Raw genomic sequence first — 14,237 nt, 5'->3', positions numbered from 1 at the left:
GACTTCCATGGCGCTTAGGATCATGTGCTGGCTCCCCTGCATGGGGTGACTTTCCTCCATTAGATATATTCTCCCAGAAGACGCATGTGGTTCTGATGTGGTGTGAGAAGCATGGGACTGGGAACCAGGACATCCTGAGTTCTAAGTATGACAAGAGATGTCTGTGTGTATGCAAATAGTTCACAAATAAGGTGCCAGCAGATGTGTCTCAAAAATATGAAGCAGGGTTCCTGATTTATGTAGGAGCAATCAAGAAGAAGAACTTTGTGCACTGCAAATGGCTTTTTGTGTGTGTGCACAGTTTGTTAGATCAACTGTCTATTCTATTCGCTCTAGGTTTTTATTCTGCCTTCATCACCATAGTACCTGAGCTCCGTCCAGTCATGCATTTAGGGATGTGACTGACATCTGCCACGTGTCCATTCATTCTCTCGTTTCTCCCTAGGGAGAGAATTGTGTATGCAGTGGAGCGTGGTTTTGGTGGTGATGGTGGTGGGGTTTGTGTTTTTTAAATGTCCACGCTGCTCTATGTTTAGGTTAGGAAAGACAAGTTGGACAGTTGTGCCTGGCACATGGAGTAGAAGGTGATGTGGTTTGCGATGACCCTTAGTTCCTGGGGAATTCATTCCACAGTCTCAGACCAGCCCCTGAGCAAGCTGTGTCTTCTATATAGACAAGCTTTACCCTTATGGCAGAAAGTTCCCCTGGGCCTAAGGAGTGGAGCTGTCGACCGCAATCTTCATCCCGGCATTTTAAGTACCCTAGGCCCAGGGCAGTGAGCTCCTTGAAGATAAGGACTGAGACTTTGAACTTGACTCTCTATTCTGTGGCAGGCCAATGCAGATAGTGAAGGGCAGGCCTGATGTGCTCACCATAGCCTGTGTTGTTGAGAAGATGTGCTGAAGTGTCCCCAAGCAGTGAAGTCTTCCTAGCCAGGTATATTGCATTGCTGGGGTCCAGATGGGAGGTGGAGAAGGTGTGTATAACTGAGGCCGGTCATCGCCCACCAGGATGGGACGGAGTCCCCTAGGCAAGCGGAGACAGTAGAAAATGTTACTCTTGGGTGCTGCTATGTGCGAGCTTAGTGTTGGCAAGGACTCCAAGAGAGGCTGTTGTGGGTGTGTCCCTTCAGCCAAAGGCGAACTCAATGCTCAGGTCAACTCTGGTTTGCAGCATGCCCTTGAGGAAAGCCAAAATATGCAAATGTAGCCACTGATTGTTGGTGCCTCAATTTTGTGTGCCCAGCTCAAATTTTAGACATAAGATTATTATCAGCTACCGCAGTAGCACTAGTACTTCACTAGGGGAGCAGGGTATATTGTGCTAGGCACTGTACGTACACTAAAAGCACCAAGCACACACGGCTCCCTTTGACTTCCACCAGACTTGCAAATGTCTGAAAATCAGGGCTTTGTGGTGTTTCACATCGGGGCACCCAAAATTTGGGCCAGTCAAAATCAGCAACTGCTACTGGAAAATATTGGCCCTAATCTTTCTGTGGTGCAATTTCCCCTTCTCTAAAATACAATTTTGAGGATATGAATAGGATGGCAGAAGAATTCACTAGTAAAAATTAGTAAAGCACTTTGAAAATGTAAGGCTGGCTAGCTGTAAGAGAACACTAGGATGGAGAACGCCCAGCTGAGGACGAAAATACTCTTTGGTCTCCAGAATCAAGCAGGTGCCAAGCCACATTAGGCTGTGAAACCTCTATGGTTAGCACCCACAGATGCTCCATATGGTGACTAGAATCACAGTGGTGAAATCCTGGCCGCATTGACATCGCTGGCAAAATTCCCATATTCTTCAGTGGGGCCAGGATTTCATCCCCATTGTTTATAGCCAAGTCATGGGCTTCTTCTTTCTTGCGTTTCTGACAGTTCATTCTATCCAATCATCATCTTTTTAACAAAGGGGACAAAGATCAGCAGAATTGAATTACGATCAGCCTTTTGTGTACCTTCATTCCTGAAAATGGCCCAGTGTCTTAAGTGTTATGATGCTTCCCCTTCCCACCTCCAAGACCTAACTCCTCTTCGCACTGATGCCAAGAGAGGTTACAATCATATCCTTAATTCTGCTTACCGGTGATTGTTTGCATGCTTCTTTGAGCATCTTAGGTGTGCAGTAGATCTTCTAACAAATACAGCCATGGGATTGTCTTGAGCAGAAAAAAAAACCTGCAGCCTAATTACTCCTTGCCCAGCACCTTGTGTAGTCAGTTACCCCAGTGACAAGTGGATGTACTAGTACTTGACTCCCACAATGCACTGAGGTAAATGACTGCACAATGAAGAGGGCAAGAGAAAATCAGGCTAGAGATTTGCATCTAGCTATTACTTAAAATATTAGCTTCCTATGTTAAGAGTGCATTCGCTCACCTCTCCTGTTTGCTGCCATTGCTTTCATTATGAGGAAAAAGTGCAGCCAGGTGCAGCAAAGGCATTGTTGCATAGTTAAACAGTAGTCCACTGGAAGGTTAGATTTTGCAGCTGACAAAGCTCTTCTAAGTGACAGCTCAATTAATACGCATGCAAAGACTGAAAGACTGTCCAGCATCGCAAGAAAAGACGGAGTTAATAACCAGCTATGAAAAAACAAATCTAATGAGAATCCCAGCAACCCCCAACTCAAGCATTATGTTAGAAGGCAAAGGAATACAAGAGGTGAGTCAATTCACATACCTGGGCTGTAACATACCGATAGGGACATCCAGAAGGAAATAATGTCATGAACTGGCAAGGCACAACTGCATTCACCAGCTTACACAAGATTTGGCCATTGAAAATCTACAGCTTAAAGACCAAACTATTAATCTTCAACTCAAATGTTATTTCCACCTTAACATATGGATGTGAATGCTGGAAATCCCCCAAAGGTCCAGACAGATATCTCCATGCCTTCCAAAGAAAATGCCTCAGGACAATACTAGGTATTATGGTGACTGAATTTATAATAAAAGCTGGGATTTATCCGTGAGTTCAGCAGTGCTTTCTCTTCAAAGTTATCCAGAAAAGAAGATGATGGAAATATCGGGGACATGTCTGCTGCTGGGCAGCTGGAGGAACCCGCAAGTGAGGCCGACCAAAGAATTCCTCCACACAGTTTTCAGAGAGGGAAAATTCATGGAACTTAACAACACAGAGGACAGGCAAAGAATGGCCCAGGATAAACAGAGATGGCAGAACACTGATGGTGCAGGAAGGATTCAGATACACACATAGCTATAACTGAGAGTCCCGTGATCTAGTTACTAGCGGGGCTGGTCTGGGGCTCAAAAGACCCACGTTCAATCCTTTGCTCTGCCACAGAGGTTCCTGTGGGACCTTGGGCAGGTCACGTTGTCTCTGTACCTCAGTTCTCCTCCTGTACAATGGGATGATAGAACTTCCCTCCCTCACAGGGGAGTGGCGAGGGTAAATACTTTAAAAGGTAACAGGGGCCATATCAAGACCTAAGAGAGAAGGGATCAGCTCACATTTGCTCCTCTGATCTGATTTCTGTTGTGTACGTTGACGCGCAAACGACGGTTACAGCCCTATTTGTGGAAGATCAGGGTGGTTACTCAAAACCTTTGCCGTGGGGAGGAGAAGATGGGGGAATGCCATTTTGGATAAATGGGAGATAATTATTTGTGCTTATTGGGTCAGGTTCTGGTTCTCTGTTACCTTTGGTGGCAATCACCCGCCTTTACCACTGGATGTCACCATTACCCAGAAATCATGCTCCCAGACAAGACAGGCCGAATTCTGCAGTCTGTTCCATAGGCACACCTGCTATTTGTGCATGGAAGGGCACTTACTTCTGAGTCAATGAAGCTGTATGGGAGTAGCGGGAAAGAGAATGTAGCCCTGTAAGAAGACAGCATTTTAAAAGGGGATGCAACTCAGCCTCAGCATTCATAGCTGCCTCTTTGCCCCTGTGACCAGTAATTGTTGCACTAAGCCAAGTAGCTAGATGTCCAACTCTTCAGTCAGCAGGTGCAAATATTTGTGGACAGAAAACTGGGAGCACAAATTTGGAGGCTTTGTTTGAAGATGTGGCCCAACACATTTTCAGAGATCTTCAAAGATCTGGGCTTGGGGAAGCCACTGAGAGATTGTCGCAGTGTATGGGCTTGTGATTTCAAACAAATAGCCATCTGTTTATGCCTGAAAAGGTGTATTTTATACCCAGGTGCATATTTGCATGTGCAGCGACCCAGTCATGCCCACAAATGCACATTTTCCGTGTTTAACATGGCAGGTTATATTTGAAAACCTGGTTCTAGGAACCCTTTTCCTTCAAAAGAGCTAAGCTTGCAAATGGTAGCTTTGCATGTTTAATACATTTCAAATGTATATAAATGCTGTGATCAGAATGTAGATTGCTGCCGCCCTAGGCAGTGACCAGCACATACCACTCATCTTGGTTAGTTTGGTAGAGTGTCCTTGTGTGTGCTGGTTTCCCAGTCTCTCTGTACTGAAAACAGAACAATATTTCAAACCGAGCCCACTTTTAAGTTACAGGAGAACATGACAAACTAGAACTGTTCCTGAATCACAACCAGGATCCCTGAAGTTTGGATCCACATTTGGATTTCAACTTTGAAGCCAGGGCTTATCTAATAGAAACAGGCCCCAAAGCAGGTCTCTTTCCACTCCCACACCATCCCCCATCACTGAAATACTGTGAAACTGATTTTATCCCATCTCCTTATGGAAAAAGTATGATCCCAGGTTAACACTCTGGTGACTTTCAGCTTTCAATGAGTAAGGGGTATGTCTGAATCCCTGAGCACTTGGGGTTTTTAATGCAAATTTCCTCCCTGTCCATTATTAGGGAACTGCTAGGTGAGTCATAGCAGATAAGTAACAGATTAGGTTTCAAACAAGCCAGGAATCCTGGCAAAGCCATTAGGTGAACTATATAACAATGGTCCTTAGAGATGAATGCTGGTGGGGTAGTTTGCCTAGCAGCGTTCTCTTCTTTGGAGGGGATTTCTCCAAGCCATGGCAGCACACGGCCCGTCTCTGTCCCTGGTGTCACCTTCCTAGCACTGCTTGTGTGTGGTGGAATGATTCAGTCTCCTTTTCATTGTGACCACAAAAGCGTTATTGTGGCAACACTGCTTCACTCGGGGAGAGGGGTATGTTCTTCCCAACATCTGACCCCTGGTGCCTCAAAGAGCCATCCGTGCTCTGCTGCTACTCGGGAGCAAGCCACCCTCGCATGCTGTTCCGGGAAGCTTTTATGTTTTGATCTTGCCTCTGAAAAGTCTTCCTAGCCTTTGACACCGCTCCTGACGAGCGCTGCCTGTCTCTCCGAGCGTGCCGGTGACGTGGGCAGCATTGTGGTGATGTAAAGGGGGAAATCCACCCCTGTGCCCAGGGCTATTGCAAGGACTAGGTGCCACTCAGATCCCATTATGTGGACTTAAGGGGTGCCTAGACCTCGCGCTGGGTCTCGGCACAGGGGAAAACTTCATCCAGAGACAGGAGGGAAGAGGACGGGGGTAGTGTAAGATATTTGATTTTCTTTTGTAATGCTCTGCAGGCAGAGCAGGAGAGCTGAAGTGTTGTCAGAGGCTCAGTCAGGAACCCCAACTTTATCACTGTTCTTTGTGCAGTGTTATGAAGATGTTTGGAGCTTTACAGGTGTTTAGCAAATCCAAGTTCAGTGGACTGTGGGACTGAGATCTAGGTGCATCTCCCTCTTCCTGCAGAGGCCAGCTCTCCAAAACAGGCATGAGGTACCTCCTGAAATAAAGGGCCAGATCCATAGAGTGATGCTGATTTACCTTGTTGAGGATCTGGCTCTCGAGAACACCACTCCCTGCCTCGTTCCCGCGGAGCAGGAGAGGTGAGCAACGCCTGCTGAAGCTGGGGCGATCCACAGGAAGGGCCCAGCTTGTGTCCAGAGTTGCTGCCACTCCTCGTGCCCAGTCCCGCTTCATGCCCCAGCCTGACCAACCCAGCCCTTAGAGCCAATCCTTTTCCCAAAGTTACAGATCCGGCTTGCCGACTTCCCTTACCTACATTGTTCTAACATGCCAGAGACTGGTCACCTTGGAGACCTGCTGAGGATATGGGTACGGCCCGGCATGAGATTTACACCATCTCCCCCGGATTTTCAAGGGCCAGCGAGAGCTCACCGGTCACCGGCAGAATCGCGACACTTTCCAAGGCTCGGGCCGCTCTCTCAGGGTGAACCCATTCCAGGGCGCCCTGCCCTTCACAAAGAAAAGAGCACTCTCCCTGGGGCTTCCGCCAGCTTCTCCGGGATCTCCGCCGCTCCGGATTCGGGGATCTGAACCCGACTCCCTTTTGATCAGCTGAGGGCAACGGAGGCCATCGCCCATCCCTTCGGAACAGCGCTCGCCTATCTCTTAGGACCGACTGACCCATGTTCAACTGCTGTTCACATGGAACCCTTCTCCACTTCGGCCTTCAAAGTTCTCGTGTAAATATTTGCTACTACGACCAAGAGCTGCATCTGTGGCGGCTCCGCCCAGGCCCTAGGCTTCATGGCACGTCGCAGCGTAGCCCCCGCGGGTCTCATTGCCGGCGACGGCCGGGTATGGGCCCAGCGCCCCAGCGCCATCCATTTTCAGGGCTAGTTGATTCGGCAGGTGAGTTGTTACACATCCTTAGCGGATTCCAACTTCCATGGCCACCGCCCTGCTGTCTATATCAACCAATGTGTTTTCTGGGGTCTGATGAGCGTCGGCATCGGACGTGTACGGCTGGGGTGTCACTGGGGCTGCTCTTGTGAGCAAGGCTCAAAGGAACTGGCCCTTAATTAAAGCCGCCTTCCACTGCGCTAGTGCCCCCTCTCCGGTCTGCCGTGGGAGATGTCTCGAAACCATCAAAGCTTTGCTCTGTTTGCGCAGCAACTCCCATCAACAGCGCCTCCCTCCCCCAGCACTGCACACCGTAATCTCACTGTAACCTCCCTGCACGCTCACTCTGCAGCCTCATGTAACTCCCAATATTCTGGGAGACGCAGGCACGGCAGATGTAGTGGCTGAACGTACAAGCCAGAAGCCAGACTTGGGGTCAATGGTCAGTTTGCAAAAGATATCAGCAGATTGTTTGCTTTATCCTGTTTCTGCTGCATAGAGGCTGGATGGCTTCAGAAATAGCCAAGCAGTCCTCGCCCAGTGTTGCTGGATAGTTCAAATGATGAACTTTTAAAAAAAAAAAAATGTAATTGGTAATTCCTCAGGATTGTGATCCCGGCCCCATTTGGCTTTAATGCAAGTTTGGCAAACACCGTCGAATGTGCTGTTCAGAGTTTGTTACAGTTTGTGGAGGAACAGCAGGGATGGATCGAGTATCAGCAATTATATGTATGTTCATATATAAATGTTTTAGTAAATGCTAAAGTGTGAATTTAGTATTGGGTTGGAAGTAGGGCCAGCCTGGCAGCTCCAGAGACCGTCCTTTGTTTCTTCACAGATCAAGCCTGGGACAGGCATTGCCAGGGCAAGTATCTGCCAATGGGCCTCAGCCATGTCTTGGAAAGACCATGTCTAGGAGTGCAAGTGGTATTCAGCCCTTTGGGCCGCTTAGCCATTGGCCTTGCCCCAGAGACTGCCCAAAGGAACCAGTTGTGGTTACTGTTTTGTGTCTGGGCACCCGTTCCACTAGGAGCCTGAATGACACCCACCAAGCTGATTCAGCATTGGACACTTTGACTGAACGACGATCGAAGAGGGATCCATTCCCAGCTGCTACCGCGAATTGCAGTGTAATATCTGTGATGGGCACTGAGTAGACACCACAACCGGTCATCCCAAAGCAGGGAAGGTGGTTCTCCAGGCCTTCCAGGCTGAGTATCCCTGATATACTCTTTGTAGGGAGAGTGGGGATCCCTCACTGGAGCTTTGGGGAAAGGGTTTGGAAAGAGGCAGGAACTGGATTTTGAAAGGAGGAAAGAGGTGGGGGGGGGGATTTCTCTTGGCCTGGCCCGCTTTCGTCACCATCTTTTCTCTAGCCTGCTCCATCTCTCACCCTTTCCTACTTGCTGACTTCCAAGTTCCTTTCCCCTCCCTGTCACCCCCTGTAATTCCCATCTCTGTACCTCCCTGAGAGGCAGGACAATCAGGAGATATTTTGTTTGTCAGATGGGAGTTTTTTCTGGATCACTGAAAATAGCCAGCCTTTCCCCTGCCAAGTTTCCACCCCCTCTGGGCCTCATATGTGTGGCTGCAAACTGCAGCATTGCAGAGACGTTCTCCTTGGTTTTGTTTTAAGCTCTTACTATAATTCACTGTTTCTCCTCTTTTGTCAGGGCTGTTTCCATTCCTGTCCTGGCAGTCGAGGTCTTCTTTAATTTTTGGTCAACTTGATCCAATTGTGTTGTGTCTCTGCCCAGGTGCCTGGCTCTGATGTGATAACAGCACTGAGAGTGGCCTCCGATTGGATTAACAACCTCCGTGCCAGTTTGGGCAGGAGAAAGGTTGATCCCACGTGGTTTTTTATGCAGTTTCCCAGTAAACCACCAAATTATTCACTGGAAAATGATACCGGATTAAAAACATCACTGCTCTTCCAAACTGGGTGTGCTGCAAACACCTGCCTTCACAGCAGAAATATACCGAGTACACTAGACCCATGCCGAAAGCCAAGTGCCAGGCAAAAGGAGGGTACAGCTGCCAAGGCCTGTGGGCAAACCTAGTTCACTTTTGCTTCCCCTCTAAACTTCGCTTCTTATTCCCAGAGCTATCTGAAGGTATTTATTTGCTCATCGGCCTAGCGTCCCTTTTGACATTCCCGATTGTACCTCGCTGGCGTTGATTTTTTTGCATCCCAGCTCCGTGCAATAAAAGCGTTGAGGGAAAACACAAGGCGTGGAAGGAAGTTCCCGCTGAAGAAGCGCTTTCAGTTGTGGCGCGTGTGTTGGAATGAAACCTCTGCTGAGCTGCAGCAATGGGGCGGGTGAGCCTGTTGCACTTCTTGGCTGTACCAGGTGCCTTTGCTGTGCTGTGATAGCACCAGGCAGCTGTTATTCAGAGGCCTCTCGCAGTGTTTTGACCCCTGCTTGAGAGCAGCAGCATTGATCCCCTTTTCAGCATCATTCCTAGGGTGGGTCTAGTCCAGGCAATACCTGAGAGCGTTGAAGTAAACACAGTCGTACTGTGTGTCTACATCACTCATTTCCTCCCAGGGAATGAAGAGGCTGTGCCAGTTGGTAGCCTACAAGAGATGGGCTGGGGAGGTGGGTCCCAGTTTTAGTAGGATCCCTTGTTGACAGTCTTAGCAGAGAGAACGTGGCTCGAAGGAGTGTGGGGCGTCTGTTGGACCCTCAGGCCTCGGAAGGATGAACCAGGCTGTTGTGCTGGAACGGAAGGTGTGAGCAGAGTCTCCGCGTGGACACAAGGGTAAGGGCTAATCAGAGCCCTCTGCACTGAGCAAGCCCAAGCCACTTTCCTCCCCGTTTCCTTGCTCACACGTTTACAAGGTGAAGGAAGGGGCAGGGCGTGAGTGGGGAGTGACATGTCTGAGAAGGCATGGTCCTGAGCATGAGCCTTATCCGGCCAATTCAAACTCAACTGGGCAGGAGGAGGCTCTTAGAAGTACTCCCTCAAGGTCTGGATTGATGCGTACAGATGTGTGTGTGTAAATCCTGCCCCCCGTGACTGCTGTCTGTTCTGTGGACAATTAGAGGGCTCTGGGCAATAAAGATGGAAATCACTAAATTGGGTTTCTTTTAAAGGGTAGCATCCAAACCGTCCAGCAGTGATCAGTTCAGACAATACTCACTGCCTAAAAGCTTTTGAGCCTTAAAGTGATGGAGCATCCTTAGGATGCTGAAACTGGGAACTGCTTGACTGAATCTGTGTTTACCAAAACAATCTCACCTTTCAGCACACAGGGCCAGGGACTCTCTTCCCTTTTCTCGGTTATTAATCACGGATTACTTTTGCGTGGCGCTGTCCTGACAAAGATTCCCTGAGGGAATGGTACAAAATCTCCATAGCGCCGAAAGCAAAGAGTCCCTGTGCCAAGAACAACCAGGCTGCAAATAGAAAACCAGGACAGTGACCAGAAAGCTGAAATAAACAAAAAGGGACAGATGTGAAAGCCAGGGTAGAGGAAGCCAAATCAAAGCCATCCGGTAGATGTATAAATGTGGAAGTAATTCCTGGGCGTTAGCTGTATTACAATAGCAATTAGACCAGGGTCCCATTGTGCTGACTGCTGTATGTACACACAGTAAGAGATATGGTGGCCAGATAGCAAGTGTGAAAAATCGGGACGGGGTGGGGGGGTAATAGGTGCCTATATAAGAAAAAGCCCCAAATATCAGGACTGTCCCTATAAAATAAGGACATCTGGTCACCCTAGTAAGAGATAGTCCCTGCCCCAGAGAACTTACAGACTAAACAGCCAAGAGGTGGGAAAGAGAGAGAAGCAAAATGATTTGCCCAAGGGCACAAAGCCCATCAGTGGCAGAGCCAGGTTAGAGCCCAGGAGTCTTGGCTCCCAGGCCAGTGTCCTATATACTATACCAAGTTGCAACATATAGTCTATCCCAGGGTGGCCAACCTGTGGCTCCGGAGCCACATTTGGCTCTTCAGAAGTTAATATGCGGCTCCTTGTCTAGGCACCGACTCTGGGGCTGGAGCTACAGGTGCGAACTTTCCAATGTGCCAGGGGGTGCTCACTGCACAACCCCTAGCCCTGCCCCCACTCCACCCCTTCCCGCCCCCTCCTCTGTGCCTGCCATGCCCTCGGTCCTCCTCCTTCCCTCCCCGCCAGAGCCTCCTGCACGCCAATGGGACCGGTCCAAGGCCACCCAGCAGGCCAGTGGCAGAGACAGGCATAGAACCCTGAGCTCTACCAGTCCAGTTCTGTATCCATTAGTCCACATTGCGTCTCTGACTTCCGGTTTTTCCTTTGGTGACGGGGAAGGTGATAGTTTTGCATGATTTTTGGCACAAAAGCAGGTGAGAGTGGATTTCACTGAGATTTCTGGTTCATTGGGGGTGTGGTGTTGGCAGATGAGGTGGGAGAGAGCCCCTGGAGTTCAAAAGCGAAAAAAAAAACCCCAAACAAACAAACAAAAAAACCCGTGCAAGCCCCTGCGAAGCAAACCTGGTGAGTCTGGTGCTACTCTAAAAAACCGCCGGTTATATCCCCAGCCGCTCTAAATCTGCGAAGTGCAATTGAACTCGACAGAGCTGAGCTGATCTACCCCGGCTGAGGATCTAGCTCATAAAATCGACCGTTCTAATTAGCACTAGAATTCTCTGTTCTTTTATGTGTATATTTTCAAGTGTCAGTACAAAGGAGCTGCCATTTCTTTGCCAACACCGTGATGCATTTGGCCCCATGATAGGAGCAGGTTGCGAAGCATGGGCTCACTGAGTCAGCTGGGGGCAGTGTACTACCAGCAGCCTCGCAGCAAACTGTGACGGAGACGACGTAATCCTCAGACACGCTGAGCCAATGTCCACCCGGCGGGAACTTCCTTGTCTTCAACTGAGTTACATCCAGAGGGATTTCCGCCACAGGATGCTGGGCCAAGTTCCTTCCTGGTGTAAGTCAGGGGTGTTTTGAAGGATTAACTTGTCGATGTTTGCAGAGTGCTTTGAGATTCTGAGCTGAAAGGTGGGCCCCAGAAAGGCAAAGATCATTATTATTATTATTTCTTTATTATTGTGAAGTGCATCCAACCCATTTTATTAAGAGCAAGTGTGAGTATGGATGGAGAGGTCCAGGATACAGCACGGTAAGTGCCAAAACTCTGTTCTGCAGGCTTTTTCTGTCTCCTGTCAGGCTTTAGACTGATATGGTTCAGCTAATAGAAAGACAAGCTTAGTTTAAGACAGGTGGGTGTGAATAGAAAGGTCATTCAGCCTTCAGTCAGGGGGGAAGCTGACATTTCCAGATCCTCCAGAGGCTGGACACATGTTCCTTTATAGAACAACTCCCTGTGTCCCTGTTGCATCCATGCCCAGAACCCTCTTAGCACACACAGATCATTCTCCGGAGCATCCTGCGCAGCTGGCTGTGCCCTGCCCTGCCGGGATTACCAGGGTGCTCATCCCCAAGAAGAGCGAGGCACAGAAATCTGCAGCCTGAAGCAGGAAGGGTGCAGGGGGCCAGCTGGTGAAGCTGTGGTAGCCGACTGCCAGCGTGTTGGTCCCCCAGCAGGCCACAAACAGAACGACCAAGGCCAGGATGACCTTGGCAGCTCTCTGCTCAGAGACAAACCTGGCCACCCCGTTCTCGGCCTCCATGGCTCTCACGTGCCCCTTCAGTCTGTGTAAGGTGAACACGCTGGCGCCCAGCATCAGGGCTACGGGCATGGTTTTGTGGATGACTAAGGAAGCCGTGGCATAGGCCAACCCACTCTGCTGGGAGGGGAAAGCCCAGGTGCAGCCCAGCAAAGGCCTGGTGGTACTGCTCACTAGCATCAAGGAGAGAGTGCTATTCCCAACCGCTGCATGGCTGGAATACACCAAGGCAGGAAGAGAGTACAACACATTCACTATCTGGAGGGCAGATACAGTGATAGCTGCGTCCTCGGCCCCTCTGGCTTCCCTAGCCCCTAGGGGATGCTGCTTCCTTATGATACGGCAATGGAAGATGCTCAGGCAGGAAGTGGCCCAGGTGCTCATAGCTCTCAAGAGCACCCAGGTGAACATGAAGACCTTACACCAAGTGGCAGACAAGGAGAGCTGTAGCCCCAGGTCAGCTACAAGATCAGCGTGTTCCACAGCACTGTGAGAAGCAGATTGATGGTGGAGAGAGTGGCCAGGAGAAGGTCAGAGGCAGCCATGGTACCATGCTTCACAGTCATGGCAAGGACCGTTAGGAGAACCAGGCTGTTGCTCAGCAGGCAGAGAAGGACCAGAGCACCATACAGAGTCGCCTGCATCGTGTTGCCCTGAGACAGCTGATCCGGTGTCATTGCTCTGGCGTGCCCCAAAAGCCTGGCGAAAGCAACACAAGGCAGGCCTGTTATATGCAAGTGCCGATGTCAGCAGTCCCTGTGCCAGCCTGAGAAACCCACCTCCTCCCAGAACCGGGGCACCTTGGCTGTGCAGGCATCCAGAGACGATCCCCTCATGATGGATGATCCCATCATCATGCCTCCAGCCTGTTCTGCTTCTCTGTGATCAAGACAGGGACTTCACCTTCAACCCACATTAATGGAGACTCCCAACAAGGGACCAGTTGGGTTGGTTTTTTTGATGTGGATGTTATTTCTGGGAACTAGCCCAAGACACACACGGCCAAACTCATTATACCTGGGCCACTGAATAACCAGAGCAAGGCAACAGCTTTTGTTCACTACTATCCTAGAGTAGATCCAGAACAGTGATCTAGATACTCTAGTACCCTACCACCAATTCTCAAATCCCAAGAATGTAGATTCCACTTAGATAAAGGGCCTAAGTGATGGTTCATTATTCACTGTCTCAGATCCACTCACCTGTGTGTTGGGATCTTGGAACCTGCACAGAAAAGCAAAGGCCCCTCTCCTTCAGTACTTACCATCCTTCCAATTCCTCTCTTCTCTGGTCCGCTCACTTGTTCGTGTGAAGTGGTACTTTTGCCGACTCAGCTAGTTTTCCACTCATTTCATCTGCTCATCAGATGCTTAGCAACTAAACAAGCATTTATACAACCCACTGATTCACCAGATGGCTACAGCTGGGACTTTAAAGACCTGTGAATCCAGATTGATCCTCCGCCCTTGCTAGAATGAGACAGAATAGGCCTACAAAGAATTGCATTGTCTTTCTGTAACACTGGGAGGAGAGTACTAAAAGCCAATTGGTGGGAAGGAGTTTGCCAATCAAATATACGTTGCACCTCTGAGCTGGTGATCTTGGAGAAGTTAAAACCACTGATTCTCCCAATGCCCCCTCTGAAGCAGGTAGGTATGTACCTTTGCATCTACTTTACACCTGGATAGATGGGGAGGCACAGAGGGTGCAGAAATAGAACAGCCCACAGCAAAGCCAGGCCTGGAACCCAAGCATTCTGACTCCTGTTGCCCTGCTTTAAAGGCTAGCTCATGCTGATGACTCATAAATTTTGGCACGGGAAGCTTTGTCTTTCAAGAGGGATTTGCTTCTGATGCATTTCAGCAACAGGTTTTATGCACATTTATCCTGAGGGCAGCCTTCCTTTACAGCAGTCTGATCTCCTCCCTGTGTTTCAGAGGAGCCTGATTCCAGGCCCTTTGTTCTCCCCTTCACATCAACATGGCAGCTGAGGAAGGTTTAGGGAAGATCA

The sequence above is a fragment of the Eretmochelys imbricata genome, chromosome 18, assembly GCF_965152235.1.
Source record: "Eretmochelys imbricata isolate rEreImb1 chromosome 18, rEreImb1.hap1, whole genome shotgun sequence".
Taxonomy (NCBI): domain Eukaryota; kingdom Metazoa; phylum Chordata; order Testudines; family Cheloniidae; genus Eretmochelys; species Eretmochelys imbricata.
The sequence above is the reverse complement of the archived record's forward strand: the minus strand, read 5'-3'. Positions refer to the sequence as shown.